Raw genomic sequence first — 20,466 nt, forward strand, 5'->3', positions numbered from 1 at the left:
AGTAATTCATAAAGCCCTCCAAGGGGATTTTTATGGCTTTATATTAATGTTCATTTAGGAAAGAAGTGAAAAGGGCATTGTCAAGATTTTAAAAAATCATTAAAGAGGGTCCTCACTTGGGTTAATAGTGATACCATAGCACAAAAAATGCACTGATATACCATAAAAATTGTTCTAAGATACTATTTTTTCCATCATTTTTATATGACCTCCTTTTTTGTCTGCACTTAAACTATGGAGATAAAAAAGGAGACTGGGTAATTAAATATTCTCTTCATTTTCATCTTATTTCAATAAATATTAATCAAATATTTATAATAAGCCAAATACTCTGTAAAGGGTCTGATGAAATCATATCTAATCTCTACTTTCAAGGAGCTCGACAATTTGTAAATTCATTAAAAAAAATGAAACAACTGAAATTCATAATTATTTGTGTACATGTGTCATCTCTAATGATGATCTTATCCATACTGACGTTAATGTGATCTGAAGAGTTTTGCAGCCGGTTTGATATTTAAAAACACTAGAGTAAAGGTAAAAAGCAAGCAAGGACCACCAGCAACAGGCACGGTATCCTTCCCTGTGCTGGAGGAGGGCATTAAGGACTTGTGAGAGATTTAGAAGAAGCGGCTATGGTCTCTCTTTATTCTATTACAAATATTCTCTAATTTTCCTTGTTATGACTTCTTAGATGCACTCATCATTTAAAAGTGGACATTTAATTCCCGAATACATGCAATTTTGTTTAAAGTATCTTTAATATTAATCTCTCATTTTGATACCAATTTATCATTTAAATGCTTTCTTCTCTGCAATCACCCTCTGGTTTTTTTTTTTTTTTTTTCAGTTTAACTTTACTGAGGCTTTCAATGGCTAAGTCTAAGATCTCTCTTGGTAAATGTCACACTGTACTTGAAAATATATGGGGTATTTTCAAATATCTTTTGATATTGATTTCTAACCTAATTCCAAAGTGTTATGAGAACAGACTCTGTGTGATTTCAATACCTTTAAGACCACGTAATTCTTGCACCTTGTTTTCTGTCTTGGGTATGTTCTAGTGTCTCCTAGTTAACAGTCTATGGGAACTTGAATAGAATTTGTATCCTACTACTGTGTGAAAATTGTATAAATCTTAATTATGTTGAATTGGTTCATGTGTTTTTCAGGCTTACTATATCCTTCTACTTCTTTGTATATTTATTCTATTAATTTTTGAGAGTTTGATATTGAAACTCCAACTGAAAATCTTAACTTGGGACTTCACAGGTGGCTCAGATGGTAAAGAATCTGCCTGCAATATGGGAGACCCAGGTTGGATCCTGGGTCAGGAAGATCCCCTGGAGAAGGAAATGGCAACCCACTCCAGTATTCTTGGCCGGAGAATTCCATGGACAGTACAGTCCATGGGGTCGCAAAGGGTCTGTACTTAAAAAAATAATTGTAAAATATAGTGGAACTATATGTAACCTTTTCCTGTATTTTCCAAGTCTCCTGCAAATGTGTTATCGTATTTTCATAATTTAAAAAATAAAAATTAAAAAAAATTAATTATGGTCTTAAAGAGGATGGAAGGGGTGGATGACATGGTGCTATCATCATAGATGCATATATGGGGATGGGGGAAAGGATATATAGGGTTGGATGGATTGAGTCAATTTAAAAGGGAAGGAGAGAGACAGGGGAAGCACCTCTGGGTGGTGGTTTTCGGAGAAGGCTCCTGACAGTGGGATGAGGAGGCACCAGTCATTCATTACTGGCAGTGAATTATCTATCACCCCTGGCGCATACGATGGTATCCGCCAAAAGAAGCACACCTGCCAAAGCAAGCCATCTAAAGCGAGGCTTCCCTGCCCAGACAGCAGCTCTGCTAGTGGGATGTCAGAATGAAGACTCTATTAGGACACACAGGAACTTAGCGGCGGCTGCTTCTGGGTGGTGGAGATGTCAGTGATCTTTATTTTCTCCTCTGTACTTAGCTTTATTTTTGATATTGAAAATGTCTTACTTTCATAACAGAAAAGCAATGCATGTTATTTTTCAAAAAGGTAACAACCAGAACAAAAAAAGGAAGAAAGGAAATCAGACTGGGTCTGCGGAGCAGTCTGAGTCTTAACAGCATCCTTTCAAATAAAGGTTGCCCTTCTCACACGCTCATCACTGTCCCTCAGGATGGTCACAGCAATACTCCCTGCAGGACAGGTGGGGACATGCTTGCTATTTTACTGAGGGTCAGGACCAAGTCTCAGGGATTCTCAAGCTGTGGGGTAGCAGCTGTCAGACACTTGGGCCATCACTGCCCACTGGGGTCAGGACCAGGGGCAGGTGAAACGACAAGTCGTTTCCCAGTGACAACACAAGCTCTCTGGTGGTTGGGAGGGTGGTATGCTCATTATTCTGCTATTTCGTTGTTTCTAAGCTTGGGAAGGGAAGTAAACTTGTGGACTGCCAATATGTATCAAGGATAGAGGCCTTTTAATCATATTATTATCAAATCACAAAACTCTCCCAAGTACTTAAAGTTTGTTAATGACCCGAGATTTAATCTATATTCTTACCCAGCTTGCACAAACCTATACATAGGCTCATCTCGGGGTTATTGCTGTTATAAATTAATTATGGAAATGTGCACCAAATCAGGTACGTGCTGGCAGAGTAATGGGAGGGCAGTGATCCACTGAGCAGAGGGCGAGTCTGAGGATGCCCTCTGTGAGAAGTTCACCGCCTCTGGCCAGGTTCCATCCACTCCCCCGGTGAGCTTAACCTTGAAGAAGACACTCAAAGTTAGTTTCCTCCCGAGTCGTGGAGGAAGGCTGGAAAAGTGACTTCAGGGTGTGACTTTCACTCCACAAGACCTTCCTGTCATTTCTTCTCCCTCCCTGGGGACAGGTAGACACATTTGTACGTCTGTCTGTCTTTCAGCGGGAAGATGAGATCTTAGAACTCATCTACATGACAGCTGTGTCACTGCCCCTCACTGATCCTGCTGCTGGAAACTGAAAAGGATGCCTGAGAAAGGAAGAGGTGGGCAAAAACCGACTCAGTTAAAAGGAATGCTTTCTACAAGGGAGGACAGTACAGTTCTCTTAAGGCCTGGAGCCAGTCTGGAACTGTTCAAGGGTGCTAGGAGGTCAAAACAGAGTGTATGTGGCAGTTTCTTTCTACAGGTCAAAGCAGCTAAATTGTATTCCAAACAGAATAGACTCTCCGACTTGATGCCTCTGTGTGTGTGCCCAGTTGCTAAGTCGTGTCCGACTCTTCACGACCTTATGGACTGTAGCCCACTAGGCTCCTCTGTCCATGGGATTTGCCAGGCAAGAAATGCCAAAGAATGCTCAAACTACCGCACAATTGCACTCATCTCACGTGCTAGTAAAGTAATGCTCAAAATTCTCCAAGCCAGACTTCAGCAATACGTGAACCGTGAACTTCCACATGTTCAAGCTGCTTTTAGAAAAGGCAGAGGAACCAGAGACCAAATTGCCAACATCCGCTGGATCATCGAAAAAGCAAGAGAGTTTCAGAAAAACATCTGTTTCTTCTTTATTGACTATGCCAAAGCCTTTGACTGTGTGGATCACAATAAACTGTGGAAAATTCTGAAAGAGATGGGAATACCAGACCACCTGACTTGCCTCTTGAGAAATCTGTATGCAGGTCAGGAAGCAACAGTTAGAACTGGACATGGAACAATAGACTGGTTTCAAATAGGAAAAGGAGTACGTCAAGGCTGTATATTGTCACCCTGCTTATTTAACTTATATGCAGAGTACATCATGAGAAATGCTGGACTGGAAGAAGCACAAGCTGGAATCAAGATTGCTGGGAGAAATATCAATAGCCTCAGATATGCAGATGACACCACCTTTATGGCAGAAAGTGAAGAGGAACTAAAAAGCCTCTTGATGAAGGTGAAAAAGGACAGTGAAAAAATTGGCTTAAACTCAACAGTCAGAAAATGAAGATCATGGCATCTGGTCCCATCACTTCATGGGAAATAGATGTGGAAACAGTGTCAGACTTTATTTTTTGGGGTTCCAAAATCACTGCAGATGGTGACCGCAGCCATGAAATTAAAAGACGCTTACTCCTTGGAAGAAAAGTTATGACCAACCTAGATAGCATATTTGGAGAAGGCAATGGCACCCCACTCCAGTACTTTTGCCTAGAAAATCCCATGGACAGAGGAGCCTGGTGGGCTGCAGTCCATGGGGTCGCTAGAGTTGGACACGACTGAGAGACTTTACTTTCACTCTTCACTTTCATGCACTGGAGAAGGAAATGGCAACCCACTCCAGTGTTCTTGCCTGGAGAATCCCAGGGACGGGGGAGCCTGGTGGGCTGCCGTCTATGGGGTCGCACAGAGTCCGACACGACTAAAGCGATGCAGCAGCAGCAGCAGATAGCATATTGAAAAGCAGAGACGTTACTTTGCCAACAAAGGTCCGTCTTAGTCAAGGCTATGGTTTTTCCAGTGGTCATGTATGGATGTGAGAGTTGGACTGTGAAGAAAGCTGAGTGCCGAAGAATTGATGCTTTTGAACTGTGGTGTTGGAGAAGACTCTTGAGAGTCCCTTGGACTGCAAGGAGATCCAACCAGTCCATTCTGAAGGAGATCGGCCCTGGGATTTCTTTGGAAGGAATGATGCTAAAGCTGAAACTCCAGTACTCTGGCCACCTCATGTGAAGAGTTGACTTATTGGAAGAGACTCTGATGCTGGGAGGGATTGGGGGCAGGAGGAGAAGGGGACGACAGAGGATGAGATGGCTGGATGGCATCACTGAGTCGATGGACGTGAGTCTGAGTGAACTCCGGGAGTTGGTGATGGACAGGGAGGCCTGGCGTGCTGCGATTCATGGGGTCGCAAAGAGTCGGACACAACTGAGCGACTGAACTGAACTAAACTGAACTGAATGCTGGAGTGGGTGCCATTTCCTTCTCCAGGGCCTCTTCCTGATCCAGGGATCGAACTCGCATCTCCTGCGTTGGTAAGCAGATTCTTTACCACTGAGCCACCAGGGAAGCCCTAGCACTTACTGGAAACTCAGAAAAGACCTGGATAACTCCCTGAAGGAAGGGAGGGGCTATTTCAGCTTGCTTAAATTGCTCCCTTTTGGGGAAGAAATCTGGGGTCTCCGGCTCTGATTGTAAACTCAAGTTTTAGGCTCAGGAAGGGATATAATCACATGCTCACATGCAATATTTACTGATCAGTTGTCATATTCTCGACAACTGGGGAAGGTAGATAATTAGACATTAAATATCAGAAATTATAAACGCCTGGCCGTTCTTCAGTAAATACTCCTTTGCAAAGTGTTTAGTTTTATCTTTGATAAAAATTTCGGCAGAAGGCTTCCTTCAGTGGATTGGAAGTTATTTTGACACAACAGAGGTGTTGCAGATAATAGAGGCAACATTTAAGGGGAAAAAGGGAAAAAAAAGTCTCACAATAACCACAGTTACTGAGTTTTATCAGGCACTGGTATTCACACTCACCAGAATCAATCATTACAATAACTTTTTGAGATAGGCATTATCATGCTCGTCTTACCAATGATAAAACAGGCTCTAAGAAGTTAACTACGAAGGCTACCAAGCTTTTAAGTGCTAGAGTCAGAATCTAAACCCAAGTCTTGTTCCTACAGAGGTAATTTAATGGTAATACAGGTGGACACACGCTAGTCTGAGCACCTCGGAAGATCATTTACACTGGCCTTCTGACCTCATGAACACTTAAACCAGATAACAATCTCATCTCCACTTTAAAATCTCTGGAACAATCCACTCAGCATAGACCTTAAGAAAACTTATGCATACCTTTATGACATTATAACAAACTACCAGCATGCGAGGACTCTAATTTACTCATGCATCAAGAGACGGATTGTCTTTGGACAATTCCTTTCTGGTTCAAACAGCAACTGTCATCACTGCTCAAAAGGCTCTTTGTCTGTGGTCTTGTTTAATAATAGTGAGCAATATGGTTAACTTCCTCAATCCATTTATAGGGTTGGCATCAAGCAGGGCACAGGCCAGTGATTCAGAAGTGAGGGGAGAGGCAGAGTCACTGAGACACGGTGTGGCTCTCACCTTGGGGCATACAAGCCTGTCTGACTCCCAGTCCTCCTCACCCCCACCCTTGAAAAAATCACTTAGCCTCCCTCCCTAGCAAAGGAACTAGACTAATGGAGTCTAGTGCCCCCTGCCTTCCAGAGGTTTCTGGGGATGGGCAAGAACACATGCAAACTGGGCTTCCCTGGTGCGCCGGTGGTTAAGAATCCACCATGCAATGCAGGGGACTCGGGTTCAATCCCTGGTCTGGGAACTAAGATCCTACATGGCTGAGGGGGCTACTGAGCCCGGTCACACAAAAAACTAAGACCTGATGCAGCCGAAGAAACAAATAAATATGTTCCTTAAAAACGGTTCAAAGAAAGAACATGTGCAAACTTCCATGATCAGCATCACGGGCACTTATCCTTTTTTGGATACAGATCCTCCGCCATGGAGGGAAGCTTCCCTGGTGGCTCAGACGGTAAAGAATTTGCCTGCAATGTGGAAAACCTGGCTTCAGTCACTGGGTTGGGAAGATCCCCTGGAGAAGGGAATGGCTACCCACTTGAGCATTCTTGCCTGGAGAATTCCAAGGACAGAGGAGCCTGGCGGGCTACAGTCAATGGGATTAGAAATAGTGGGACAAGACTGAGTGATTAACACACACACACCTATATGGAGCCATATTATTAGTTGACTTTTCATGTGCTTTTGTCATCTCCTCTTTATTCTCCTTTGGCTATACATTCCTCAAGGGTAGAGAGCTTCATTCACATTTCCTGGGCCCCTTGGGAGGATTCAGCACAGTGATCTACCCACTAGTAGCCTCTTTCTTTTCAAATGGACTTAGCAGAAATGCTAAGCACTGTGTGTGAGGCACAGTGGGGAGAATTAACAAAGTTGTAAATGAGTAAGTGCTGCAGGGGAAAGAAGTAGAAGATGTGGTCCCAGCCATTTAGGTCCTTAGACAGAGCTTGGAACACCAGTGTGAAAAGCACCAACTAGAAATAAAAGAAGTCAGTGTTATGAAGGAATAAAAAAAGGATGTAGAGAAATGCTATGATTTAATAAAGACAGGAGAGATCATTCCTCCTAGGGGCACGTCACTGGGGAGGCAGAACCTGAGCTGAGCGTGAAGGATAGAAAAGACTGGATCCAATCCTACATGCCCAATGGAGGTCTGTCTAGTCAAAGCTATAGTTTTCCAGTAGTCATATACGGATGTGAGAGTTAGACCATCAAGAAGGCTGAATGCTGAAGAACTGATGGTTTCAAACTGTGGTGCTGGAGAAGACTCTTTAAGAATCCCTTGGAAAGCAAGGAGATCAAACCAGTCAATCCTAAAGGAAATCAACCTTGAATGTTCACTGGAAGGACTGATGCTGAAGCTGAAGCTCCAATACTTTGGCCACCTGCTGCGAATAAATGACTTACTGGAAAAGACCCTGATGCTGGGGAAGGCTGAGGGCAGGAGGAGAAGGGGACGACAGAAGATCAGATGGTTGGATGGCATCACTGACTCAATGGATAGGAGTTTAAGCAAGCTTGGGAGTTGGTGATAGACAGGGAAGCCTGGTGTGCTGCAGTTCATAGGGTTTGCAAAGAGTCAGAGGCAACTTAGCAACCGAACAAAAAACCACTGGAGCACATGTATTAATCTTAAACCAGCTCCCCTCCTCCACAGCTGAAGAGCGTGCACATTAGGGATAGGTAAGGTTTGTCTGCCTCCAAGAAAAACCTGGTAACTCGCTATCTGGCCAAGGGGCAGCAGACAGTGTGTACAGGAGGCCCTCCAGATACCACACTCCACACATGCGTGGCCTCTGGATGGAGATTCTAGGGGCTCAGGCCTGCCGCTTACATCTTCAGAAAGAGAACAACAAACAGACAAAAAAGCAGGTAGAGAGATCACTGCCCTCTGGGGTAACCTGATTCAAAGAAGTGACAGGCTCCATTTCAGTGGAGATGGAGCCAGGCCCCCAGATCTCCCTGAGGGACTTGGAGTCAGACCTGGACTGAGGGAAAGGAAAACATCTTGTTTCCTGATCAACAGCTTCTGCCATAAAGTGCTTTAAGATCTATTTCCTGGTTCCCCACATGCGTCCCAATTAAATGGGTTTTCCTGCACGAGTTCTGACATCTCTAGGGACGTCATTGACTGAGAGGCCATAGCTACAGGCAATAAAATCAAGATCATGAACAAGGGCTTAAACCTGACTGCCCACCATGAACCGTGCCTCCTCTAAACATGATGAATAAGTGAGGTAAACAGAAGGGAGTTTTCCATGACACATGGGTGGTTATACTTACACACCCCTTATCACAGAAGGAACTATAGAGCCTTTCTAACCCACACTTTTGACGGATGTGTAGTGGGCCCTAAATGTTGAAAGGATGTTTAGGGGCCGTTATTCTAAGTCAAAGAGAAAGAAAACTTCTGTCTTCTCTGAGAGACTCTGGGGTCTGCCCTGGGAAGCAACAGGATGTGACCAAGGGACTCCCAGGAGGCCAGGCTTCCAAGTGGTAGCTGCTGTGAGGCCAGAACACCAAAGGCGGAGGCCACCCCATCGGGGCCCCACAATGAAAGGGAGTAAACTGTATCTCCTGTGTCAGATTTCCTTATCACGTTAGCGTCTGTGAGAATTCTTTAGCTCACAGCCTTTGGATCAGTCTTATTTCAAGGCTCCAGCCTGTTTGCTGGGGCACTAGTGGTAATTAAAGGAGCTTTTGATGCCAGAGTGCCAAGGGGTCTGCAGGGTCCCCTGAACCCAGTTTGGAATGTGGCTGCTGACTCCCAAGGGGTTGTCAGGGCCAAGGTGAATCTATGGGCAAAAGTGTCTGCACTTGAAGGCTGAGCTGCTTTTTAACATATGGACATCTTCCTCCTCTCGCCCTACCAGGAAAAGCAGTATGATTCTATCAGGGAAGCCAGCAAATTTCCTTGAAATATGGGAGCTGGTAACACAGGGGCCCTCAGCCTTGAGAAACATGACTGTGCTTGATACATTAGACACAGGACGGCCGATGAGCTAGAATCGGGTTTGTCCCAGCAAATTTCACGCTTTGACTTTTGTGGAAAGAAGATATTCACCTAAAAATAAAAAAAGCATCACTTGAAGGGCTGCCCTCCTGAGGAAGTAAAAAAATTACACCTCTGGGCTCTGAGAATGCTCTGGGAGGAAAGGGTGAGAGTGTTCTGTGTGGACCCGTGACATAGAAGGCACCTGGAGACCCAGCCTCCCCGCAGGAGGTAAGAAGCTTGGACATATTCTCTCCAGCCACTCGGGGTCACGCCGTTGCGTTAAAACCTAAAAAAAGCATCACCTTATCATGATGCCCTTGGTTTCGTGCTCTCAAAGCCAGAATCAGGCCGAAATCGGCAGCCAGACCGACTTCCAGCGGCCATGGAAACTGACAGGGCTGGTATTTTGCAGTGACCTGCTGAGGAATGACTGCTCATAAACAGAAAGGGGATTTGCTAACTATGCAGGTTTGCTGCCAGGCCATTATGGCTTATTTAAAACAGGCCAACGTGGACTCTGGTTATACGCTGAAATTCATAAAGCTTTTGAACATGTTATGTCCATCTTATAAAATTGGAACGTCTGTGTACAGTATATTTTAAAGACTTTCAGATATTAAGCGTTTCACACAGGCTGTGAAAAATGTTGGCCTCCCATCCCCCTCCCCTGTTCCCGTCTTCCCCATCTCAGCATCAGATGTTATTTGGGGATAATGAAAACCAGAGAAGTCTTCGCCTGAATAACTAGGTTGTCTAACTGCATTACGGGAAAATGAAAGATCAGACTGTGATTGCAAAGGGCCAACTTAACAGCTACAGGGCCTTGGGAAGGACATACATCTTGTAACCAGCCGAGTTTACTGATGTAGACCCTTGATACCTCAGTCAGTGCCATGGCTCTGGTGAGAGAAATTTAATTTCTCTCCGCTGAGCTCTGCAAGGATGGGATTCAACTGGAGGGGTTAAACTTAACATGAAACAAGGATCTGAGGTATTTTCGGTGACGTCTAATCCAATCAGAGATGACAGAGGGGGTAAGAACAGGAGCTGGCCAGACCTCAGAAACTAATGTCTTTCTCCGAATACCGTCTGTTTCTACTTACAGATATATTACCCTAAAAATGCAGACTGGTGTGTTGAAATCTTGATTATGGATGGTGAGTTTCCCAAAACGTTTTAAACAAAGCTTGCCTCATTGTAGCTAACAAATACGTTTTTAGTGGCTGGTAATTATTTTAAAGAATGTTTTGGAACACTTGCAGATAAAATATCCTCCAATCCGTCACACACACACACACACACACACAGTCGGCTTCCCCACGTTCAACCATGAGCAGGGACTGGTGAGACCCGTGGCAGGAGACAGCTCCTCTAATGTCCCTTTATAAGACTGTACGGTTACTCCCCCAAATCAAACCCCAAACAAACAAACAAAAAAAAAAACCAGAGCAAAAACCCAAAGCCAAAATCTCACAAACAACTTTGCTCTCATCCCACACTGGTCCTGCCCTTCCTCATTCCACTGTAACCCCACTGGGCTTCTTGCTGCTATTCCTTAAACACACGCTCCTACCTGGGGCCTTGCATTTCCTTTACCGTTGGTCTGGGATGCTGCCAACACACGCAGCCCCACCTTGCCCACCTCAAACCCTATATATCCCTGTCTCATTTCCTTCAGATCTTTGCCCAAATGTCACCTTCTTGTGAGGCCTTCCTTGACCGTATCATATCCCTTCCTCCTCTTGTTTCCCTGCTGTTTTTTTCTCTATTATAACACAATCATCCGATTTACTAGTCTGTATATTTATGTGTTTTTGTCAGTCTCTCCCCACTATCAGCTCTAGTGTTTGTAACAATGCCTGACACATAGGAGGCATGTAAAAAGTATTTGTTAAACGAATGAAGTTGGGGAGGCAAATTCAGTAATTTGAGGACATGTGAACACAAAGCTGACAATTTTCTTCCGTATGTGAGAGCCTCAATGTATGAAAGAACGACACACCTGCTCCTTTAACATTTTCAGGATCCTCAGACAAAAACCAAAGTCCTTAGTCTGATTCCAGCCTTATATCTCCCTCCCTTTCTCCCCATCCCACCCCCAGCCAGTTCTAGATGCCCTTTTTTCTTTCTGTTTAAAGATCAGTACTAGCAAAGTCATAAGAAAAACCTGCGTGAAAGAAAAGTCCATGTTTTGTTGATTATAGCCATAAACTCTAGAAACAGTATATCCGACGAGGGACTTACTCAAATACCATTTGAATTGGAACCTCTTTCTTCAAGAATCCTTCTTTCAACAGCCTTTGTGCAGTGAAATAGACATATCCAGTGGGCTGCTGGGTTAATTACAGCTCTGCATAACTCTAACTGTCCCAGGGGGAAGAGCTAGCCTCGCTTCGCCTGTTTAAAGGTGTCACTTGCTTGACTTCCTTCTTGATCTCCTTATATTATTTCCAGCCTGCCCTTCCCCAGGAATGATTCCTGTAAAGATATCCAGGAAATTCACAGGCTGAAAACACATTGCCGGGGGTCAGATCCCCACAGCTTTTATGTCTGACACAGACTACTATACAATGCCGTTTGTTACTGGTTTGGCTGGAGGGTAAGAGAAATGGGTGGGGGGGCAGGGGGAGAACCAAACCAATGTGGCTGCCCTCTTCGGGGCCAGAGGTAAAGACCACATCCACAACCCTTGGGTGTCCCCTTCTCTGCTTTTTCTTATCCTCATGATTCTTTCCCTTCCTACCTCCTGTATTCAGACACTGCACTGTGGCTACTTACTGACTTAAATCTCTACATAATTATATTTAAAGCTTGTCCAGTCTCAGGTAATATACCCCCAATCCTGTGTTGACCAGATATGTTGAGACAGTGTTGACTATATATTTTACACATAGACCAGATATCTGCTGCAGTAATAGCCACCATGGTCAAGTTTAATCTCCTCCACCAAGGAGATCTTCAGGCCAGTGACCAACTTGACCATGAATCTTTCATGACATTGAATGTTCCCTCTTCCTTTTGCCATGTCTCCTGGGTTTGGGTTTCAACAGCAGAGTCTAGATGACCAAATATTGCAGCTGGTCCTCTGATGTTCCTCTTTCTCTGCTGGGAGGCTTACAGTCTAGACACTGCTAGGTGGGGCTGGTAATGGCCACCTCAATATGAGGCTGAGGTCATAAGGAAGCTTTGCTGACCATTAACTAGGTCCTCATCCTAACTTCAGAGATGGAGGAGGGTGAGGGGGGCACGGGAATAAAAAACATTCCCCACTGGCCACTTTAACGACAGCACTTAGTATTGTTAGCTTTTCCCTCAGGCAAACACGCTCTTGCCAAGATTATGATAAGTCTTCACTAAAATTTCCAGGTCATTTTTCCATCTGCTCTTGCTAAGCCATATGTGTCTCATGCTGTCCTTGAAGGGCCAGCCTCTCACACTACCCTATGGTGACTCTTCAAAAAACACAAATCAGATTAAACCACGTGCATGGTTCAAAGACCTTCCAGGGAGTCCCTTTCTCCCTCATAGAATATCTGAAACCCTTCAAGCCTCAGAATCTGTCTTCATCTACGGCATGTGTTAGATACAGTCTCAGTCTTTTAATTTGAAGATGCAAAGTTTAACTTTCTGCTGTTGACATTCCAGCAAACAACTTTTATTTTTTTTTTGTGATGGTAGTGAGGGAGCAGGGCAGAATTAGACCTTGCTTCTTCTAACCACTAAAAGATGAAATGCTGATTCTATCAGTTTAGAATCTATCAGAAGGTCTGGCTTTAGACAACAGTCCTGCCAGCAGTGGGGGTTAAGGACAGCCTCACGCTTTCAAGTGAAGCCTCGTAGGGGCCAGTCCAGCTCACTTACTTAGTAGTGATAATTTGGTCACTTATTTAATCTCCCTGGGGCTCAGGTTCCTTGCATTGCAAATGGGGATGATGAAAGCACCCACTTCACGGTGTCGTATAAGGTTTAAATCACATAATAATGAAAAAATATTTAAAAAATCAAATATAGTGCCTGACATAATAGAAATATTCAATAAGTAAAGTATTAAAAGAAATGTTAAATGTACACCTTTGATACAGGATCTTTTTCTCTCCCAAATGATCCTCACCTAAATGTAACTTTCCGCAACTATCAGGTCAGATTCCCATCCTAGGTCTCACTCCATTAGGTCTCAGTCCTACTCCATCCACCAAGTCATACTTAGCTAGAGAAATATAGAGGCTTTGTGGAGGCTGAAGACTAAATACCTACCAGGGGTGCTTTGTAAGAAAAAGGACACAAAGTTATGAATGTAAGGATTATGTATTCATCCTGGCGAGTGCAAAGGCCCTGGTTTGAGGCCTGCACTCCACAGCTTCATGGTAAACTCACCTCTGTGTACCCCACTTTCATGTAGGGTGGGTGGAGAGCTCAGAGGCTGAGGGAAGGCAGACTTTTATCTCCATCACTCTGGAGTCTCAATTTCCTTATCTTTAAAATGAAGCTAGGGCTTCCCAGGTGGTGTAGTCATAAAGGAGCCACCTGCCAATGCAAGAGATCCGAGTTTGATCCCTGGGTCAGGAACATCTCCTGGAGTAGGAAATGGCAAACTGCTTCTGTATTCTTGCCTGGAGAATCCCATGGGCAGAGGAGCCTGGCAGGCTATAGTCCATGGGGTTCCAAAGAGTCGGACACAACTGAGAGAGCACACACAAAATGAAGCTAAGAAAAACTCATTCAAGTCCCCACAGCCAATGGAGGAAGTAGATAACTGGTTCCCATTATCTCCCACCAGTTGCCAAATTTTGCTTATTTGAGATCCAGAATGAACTGAATCCCTTTTCTTCTCTCAACCCCCACAGCTGCCTACTTGGAATCACCACCATCTCCCACCTGGACCTTAGGGAGTCTCCTAACTTCTGCATCTGCTCTGCCTCCCAGAGTCCACTGTCTACACAGCAGCCATAGTCAGCTTGTTGAAGGACAAATCCGATCTTTTCTGTCTCATTTTCAAATGCTACCATGACTTCCAACTGATCTTTTCAAAGTCAGTTTAATGTCATTGTCTCCCACTAATTTTTAAAATCAATACGTCTTGAGGCCTTCCCTGGTGGTCCAGTGGTCAAGACGCCATGTGGAGGGCACAGGTTCAATCCCTGGTTGCGAAACTATCATGTGGTGTGGCGTCGCCAAATTAAAACATAAATAAATAAAAATAATATCAATACATCTTATTTAATAGATATCTAGGTATTGAACTGTGAAAAGAAATTACTCATTTTAATTCATAGGTACATAAAATAGCTACAAAATTAATCATGTATTTGTCCACAAAGAAATCTTAACCAGTGCAAAAGAGTAGTGATATTTAAAGGTTGTATTTCACACTAAATTTTAAGGGAGGGACCATGCCCATTTTACTTGTGGCTGTGTTTCTGGAGCATACTTTATGACCTAGCACACAGTAGGTTTTGATCGGCATGTGTCAATGGAAAGAATAAATGACTGTACAAATAACAGCTATGACTGAGTAGTGAAGCTGCTTTTCATATATAAGATACTGAATTTGACGATTACAATGTTCGGAACCCTAACATGTTGACAGGCGAGACTGTAAGTGCTACATAATTAACATCGTCATCTCACATTAATCACTGGGCACCAAAAATGTCTTCCTCCCCTTGATATAAGAACTTCTCCCATAGCAGCTGGTGCCATGGTTTATCCAGGAGGGCTTCATTTTGCTCAGCATCCCTGTGGAACCTCACTTTCCCAGAAAGGATGAGTTCCATTGCCGGTTAACAGCCTAAAGCTAGTGCCAGTCAAGAAACCCAAATTCCATTTTTTTTTTTGCCACCAAACACACAGAGTCAGTTACCTGTTTCCTCCATTCTTTTCCAGGTTTGAAAGACAGAATGAGCACACTGCTGGCACTGTCTACCTCCTTCCTCCCTCTTGTCCAAGGCCAGTCTTTGCTGTGCTGCCCTGACGTCTGCCTTCAACCCCCAGTCTGTCTTCTCCACAAGCAGCCTTCTTACAACTGCTCCTCCCACCTCCTTGTACCAGGATGTGCAGATGTCTAATTGTGGCTCACCTGGCTCCTTCAGGTTGACCAGCACACCCGCTCAGCCCTCCGCTAAGCTCTGCCCCTCTGTGAACAGTCTTGGTGGTGAACCTGATCACTTCCCTGGTTTACAGCAACACGGAGCAGAGTGCTCCAGGATGTGATGGCCGAGTGTCCGCTGCAGGTGGGCCCTCTATCCCCCATAGCTCCTTCCTTGTCACAGCACAGTCCACTGGTGCTTCCAAGTAAATTACCACAAATTATCATCAACCCAGTGGCTCAAAGAGGCCAGGTGATAAAGCACTGAGAAAGCAAAGAAGATCTGAAGAACTCTACCTCTCCTGACTTGTCTCTGGCGTCTTTCAGCCAATGTGAAGGTATTTTCCACACCCCGTTGCCCATCATGGGCTATCTGTACTTGCAGCCTGCCCTCTCAGTGGGAAAGAAGTTTTGTCCCCAAGTGACAGGTTTCAGGCAGTTGTCAGCAGCCTGGAGAGGCAGGCACCCTTGGGATACAGTCGTTCCCGATGCCCCCAAATCACGTCACTACAAACGTCACCAAGGAACAGGACCATCCTATGGATGCTTTCTCATCAGTAGGGAAAGGCATAAGAACATAAAAGGCTTTTTTTTCTTGTTGTCTTTTTCATCTCAAACACCAAGGACCAAACTGGGGTTGGGCACAAGAAAGTGGCTGAAGAAAGCCTCATTCAATCTCTAAAAGTCAGCAGAAATAGGCTGAGTGGTAAATTTTCTTGATTTTTCCTGTTTTTTTTTTTTTTTTAATGGGAAGCAAAATAAGCTAAGGGGTTTCCCTGATGATTCAGTGGTAAAGAATCCACCTGCCAATGCAGGAGACCTGGGTTTGATTCCTGGGTCAGGAAGATCCCTTGGAGGAGGGCATGGAACCCACCACACTATTCTTGCCTGGGAAATCCCATGGACCAGAGCCTGGAGGGCTACAGTCCATGGGGTCACAAAAGAGTCAGACATGACTTAGTGCCTAAAAGCAACAGAAGAAGCTAAGAATGCCATAAATGAAAAGAAAGCTGTAGGAGGGAGGGAGGCAGAAGAAGATAGTGAAAATGAAGAAGACAAGATGCCCAAGTGCTGAAATGCGGTAAAGGGACCTTCCCCTGTCCTGGGAAACAGCCTACAGACAGGAAGAAATGTCAGGGTGACCTCAATGCAAATTCTTCCCCTTGGCATTCAAGAAGTATATTAACCTAGACCTGCTTAATCTGGCCAACCTCATATTCCAGTTACCCAGAAGCTCACTCCTTTCCTCCAAAACTGTGCTGTTTACCCTTCCTCCTGCTGGGAGTATTTTTCCCGAGCACCTTCCAAGATCAACTTATCCTTTAACCACCATTCTTCGTCACTGCCTCTCATCAGCTCTCTTGAGTCCACTGGAGGCTTACAACATTGGGTAATGAGAGCCTCCAGCAGACCAACTGATGGGCTGCCGTCTGTGGGGTCACACAGAGTCTGACACGACTGAAGGGACTTAGCAGCAGCAGCAGCAGCAGACTAAGCACAGCAGACTGTGCTTGCTGTGAAACACTGGGCAAGTTATCTGAACTTCCTGTGACTCAGTGACCTTCCTTTCAAATGGGAATTAAAAAAAACGAAGCCTACTGCACTGTGTCATTGCAGAGATTAAGGGAGTTGATCCATGCGAACTGCATACAGTGCTTGTCCTACAAATGTCACTCCTCCATTCAGTTCATCACACAGTATAGCTCCTATGTTGTATGATCTGTTGTATGAGCTCCTATGATCTGTATAGCAATCATACAGCATCTGCTCCCATGTTGTTCTGAACCACTCTACAATGGATTCAAATATGTCCTCAACCAGCCTGGAAGTTCTTCGAGGATACATGTCATGCCTAAAACCTACCTGAAATACCTCAAAGCGATAGGGGTTCAAAGACTCCCAGAAAAGCAACATTTCTGAGTATCCACTGTAAGTTAAGCACTGCAGTAGATGCTGCAGAAACAAGACGGAAGAGGTGGTGAGGCACTCACTTGGTGGGGGCTATATGAGCAGACACATCTTTTCTAAATTAACAGCTGCCTCCCCTCTTTCTTGTGTATGTGTGTGCATGCTCAGTCGTGTCTGACTCTATGCGACCCCATGGACTGTAGCCAGGCTCCTCTGTCCATGGATCTTCCAGACAAGAATACGGGAGTGGGTTGCCATTTCCTCCTCCAGGGGATCTTCCTGACCCCCATCTTCTATGCCTCCTACATTGATCGGCAGATTCTTTACCATTGAGTCACCTGGGAAGATCCCAGGCTTTCTTGTGACTGCTCCCAAATCCTTCAGGAGGAGGCTGGTGGCATGCCTGCATTTGTACTGAGCAGAGCTACAATTTGTTGAACATTTTGTTTTGATTAAAAATTAATAGCTGCTTTTGACCCATATGGATTAATTTCACTTTCTCTAAGTATCTCCTTAATTGACAAACTACCATTAGGTGAAAGAACCAATTAAACCAGCACACAACTGCCTCCCTCCCTTCCTCTGCCAGTCTTCATCCCCCGTCCTCCCTCTCCATGTTGTCCTGCCCGCGTGTTTTAATAGACTATTTCCATACCAGCACAATGAGATTAATTACTCAGTGAACACACGAGAACAAAGGTGGGAGGGGTGCTGGATGTGGATGCAAGGCCACCCTGAATCTGCTAAAGGGCAATGACAGGAGGCTTGCAAGACAAGAGATTCACTTTCAGGTGCTCAGAAGACTGACACGTGCAGTTCTTGTCAATTAATGGGCCTTCCGAGCTTATCAGCCATCAGAAGCTGTTCAACGTGCTACTTTATCATAGTTTGGCAAAAATCCTCGATAAACTCCCGGAAAGTGCTGACAAGGTTATTCTAATAACCAGCTGGACAAAGTCCATCCACTGTTCATTGCAACATGCGCTCTGCAGCCGTAGCAAGGGGGTGTGAAACCTCCTCTTGTGCTGAAGGGAGGCTCTGGCGGGAAGACTGAACTGGAACAAAGTGCTGTGACCAGGTCCCCTAGGATAAACACTCTGCCCTCTGCTGGGGTTTTCTCCAGGCTTCTAGATCTTTCTGGGTGAACGTTTCTCTCCCCTTGCTTCCTAAGACTCTGCCAAAGTGAGGGAATAGGAACACTGTGTCTTTATTGGGCCTAGAGAGTTTGAAGAAACCTCCACTAGGGACAGATCCAAAAGGACTCTCTGCCCTGAAACAGGAGATGTTTATACCTAAACCCGTCTTTCATGTGGAGAACTACAGACTTCACAGCTTTCCAGCGGGAGAGTCTGAAACCAGCCAAACTTGTCAATTAAGTCTTGGAGTAGGCAGGTGGAGAAGAAAGTGACTGATGACTGATTTTGTTTCCCTCAGTCATTTTTTTTTTTTTTTAATGGCACAATCCAACAATGACTAACTCACATTCACATTCATTTAAAAAATGTACATTGACCCCAGTGATGGCACACAGAAACACAGGAAACTGCATTTTTAAAAAATAGGAAAGGACTTTGAGAAATGATTGACTCAATTTCTCCTACATCTTATTATGACAAATTTCAAATTCAGAAAAGTAGAAAGAACCTTACAGTGAACACTTAAACACATCCAAAATAATATTCTACTGCTAATGTTTCACTATATTTATTTTATTATGTAACCTATCCCGTCTAGCCAGCCTCTTATTTATTTATCATTCCAACTTCTTTTTAATTGCTTTAAAAAAAAACCTTAAAAAAAAAAGCTATTTGAAGCACACTTTTCTCTTCTGAGAAAGACAAATCTATGAAATGAATAAAAATGAAGCTAATATGATTTAGCAATTCCACTCCTGGGCATATATCTGGAGAAAACCATAATGTGAAAAGGTACATTTACCTCAGTGTTCTTTGAGCAAACTCTGGGAGACAGTGAAGGGCAGAAGAACCTGGTGTGCTGCAGTCTATGGGGTCGCCAAGAGTTGGATATGACTTAGCAACTCAAGAACAACACCACCCCAAAGTTCACAGCAGCACTGTTTTCAACAGCCAAGATATGCAAGCAACCTAAATATCTATCAGCAGATACACTACTGTATGTAAAACCGATAATAAGGTCCTACTGTATAGCACAGGGAACTATATTCAGTATCTTGCAATAATGGATATATATATATATATATGTGTGTGTGTGGTGTAGTTGCTAAGTCGAGTCCGACTCTTGTGACACCATAGACTATATACAGCCCGCCAGACTCCTCTGTCCATGGGATTTCCCAGGCAAGAATACTGCAGTGGGTAGCTGATCCCCTCTCCAGGGGATCTTCCCCACCCAGGGATCAAACCCGGGTCTCCCGCATTGCAGGTGGATTCATTACCAGCTGAGCCACCAGGAAAACCCCTTATATATATATATATATATATATATATGTATATATGTGTGTGTGTGTGTGTATGTATATATATAAAAGGGGCTTTCCTGGTGGCTCAGCTGGTGAAGAATCCGCCTGCAGTGCAGGAGACCTGCATTTGATCACCGAGTGGGGAAGATCCCCTGGAGAAGGGAATGGCTAGTAGTCTGGCCAGGAGAATTCCATGGACTGTAGAGTCTATGGGGTGGCGAAGAGACTGAGCAACTTTCAGTATGTGTGTGTGTAAAACTGACAGCTATATACCAAAAACTAACACAACCCTGTAAATCAACTATACTTCAATAAAAAATAAAATAAATTTTAAAGAAAAGCAAGGATCGTGACCTCTTAAAAAAAAAAAAAAGCCAAGCTACTATGCTTAAAGCAGGGTCAGGCCCCTGATATCCTGACAACCCATGCCCACTCCCATCTGCTCCTTGGACTCCAGGGAGGACTGAGTAAAATCACCGATAACTCCTGAGACCCAAGAAAGGTGTGACCTTATCTGACCACCCCCTTGCTTTGTGTCCTTGGGTCAGTGATCACATTACATTTCAACGCTCTTAGTTGTAAAGAGGAGATAATGATTATACAAACATGGTAAAATGAGCAGCAAATTCCTGGCACATAGTAAGTAAATGCTCTGCAAACTACAGTGGCTCCTACAATCATTATTAGTATTATTAATGTTATCATGACCACCACAACATCCTGGAGAGAATGAAAAACAGCCTCAAACAGGATGAGCAGGAAAGAGGAGAATGGTGGGAGCCTGGGGCAGGGGTGCAGACAATTCCACCTCAGAGCCCATACTCAGCCTGGAATGATTTAGTCAAGTTCACAGCAGGATGTCACTGAGAAGGATCTCTGTGTCCTCTGCGTCCCAAAGGGTTATTTTAAAGATGAAAAGGGACAGTAATTATAAACATTCTGGAAGCAAATTT

At 44.2% G+C, this 20,466-nt stretch overlaps 1 protein-coding gene across 10 annotated transcripts in view; it reads right to left on the minus strand.

Annotated features, from left to right (window-relative positions):
- AUTS2 (activator of transcription and developmental regulator AUTS2) overlaps nt 1-20,466 on the minus strand; it is a 1,215,681-nt gene that overhangs the window by 316,214 nt on the left and 879,001 nt on the right. The window lies entirely within an intron of this gene.

This window comes from Bos taurus, chromosome 25 (genome assembly GCF_002263795.3).
Source record: "Bos taurus isolate L1 Dominette 01449 registration number 42190680 breed Hereford chromosome 25, ARS-UCD2.0, whole genome shotgun sequence".
In the NCBI taxonomy this organism is placed as follows: Eukaryota; Metazoa; Chordata; class Mammalia; order Artiodactyla; family Bovidae; genus Bos; species Bos taurus.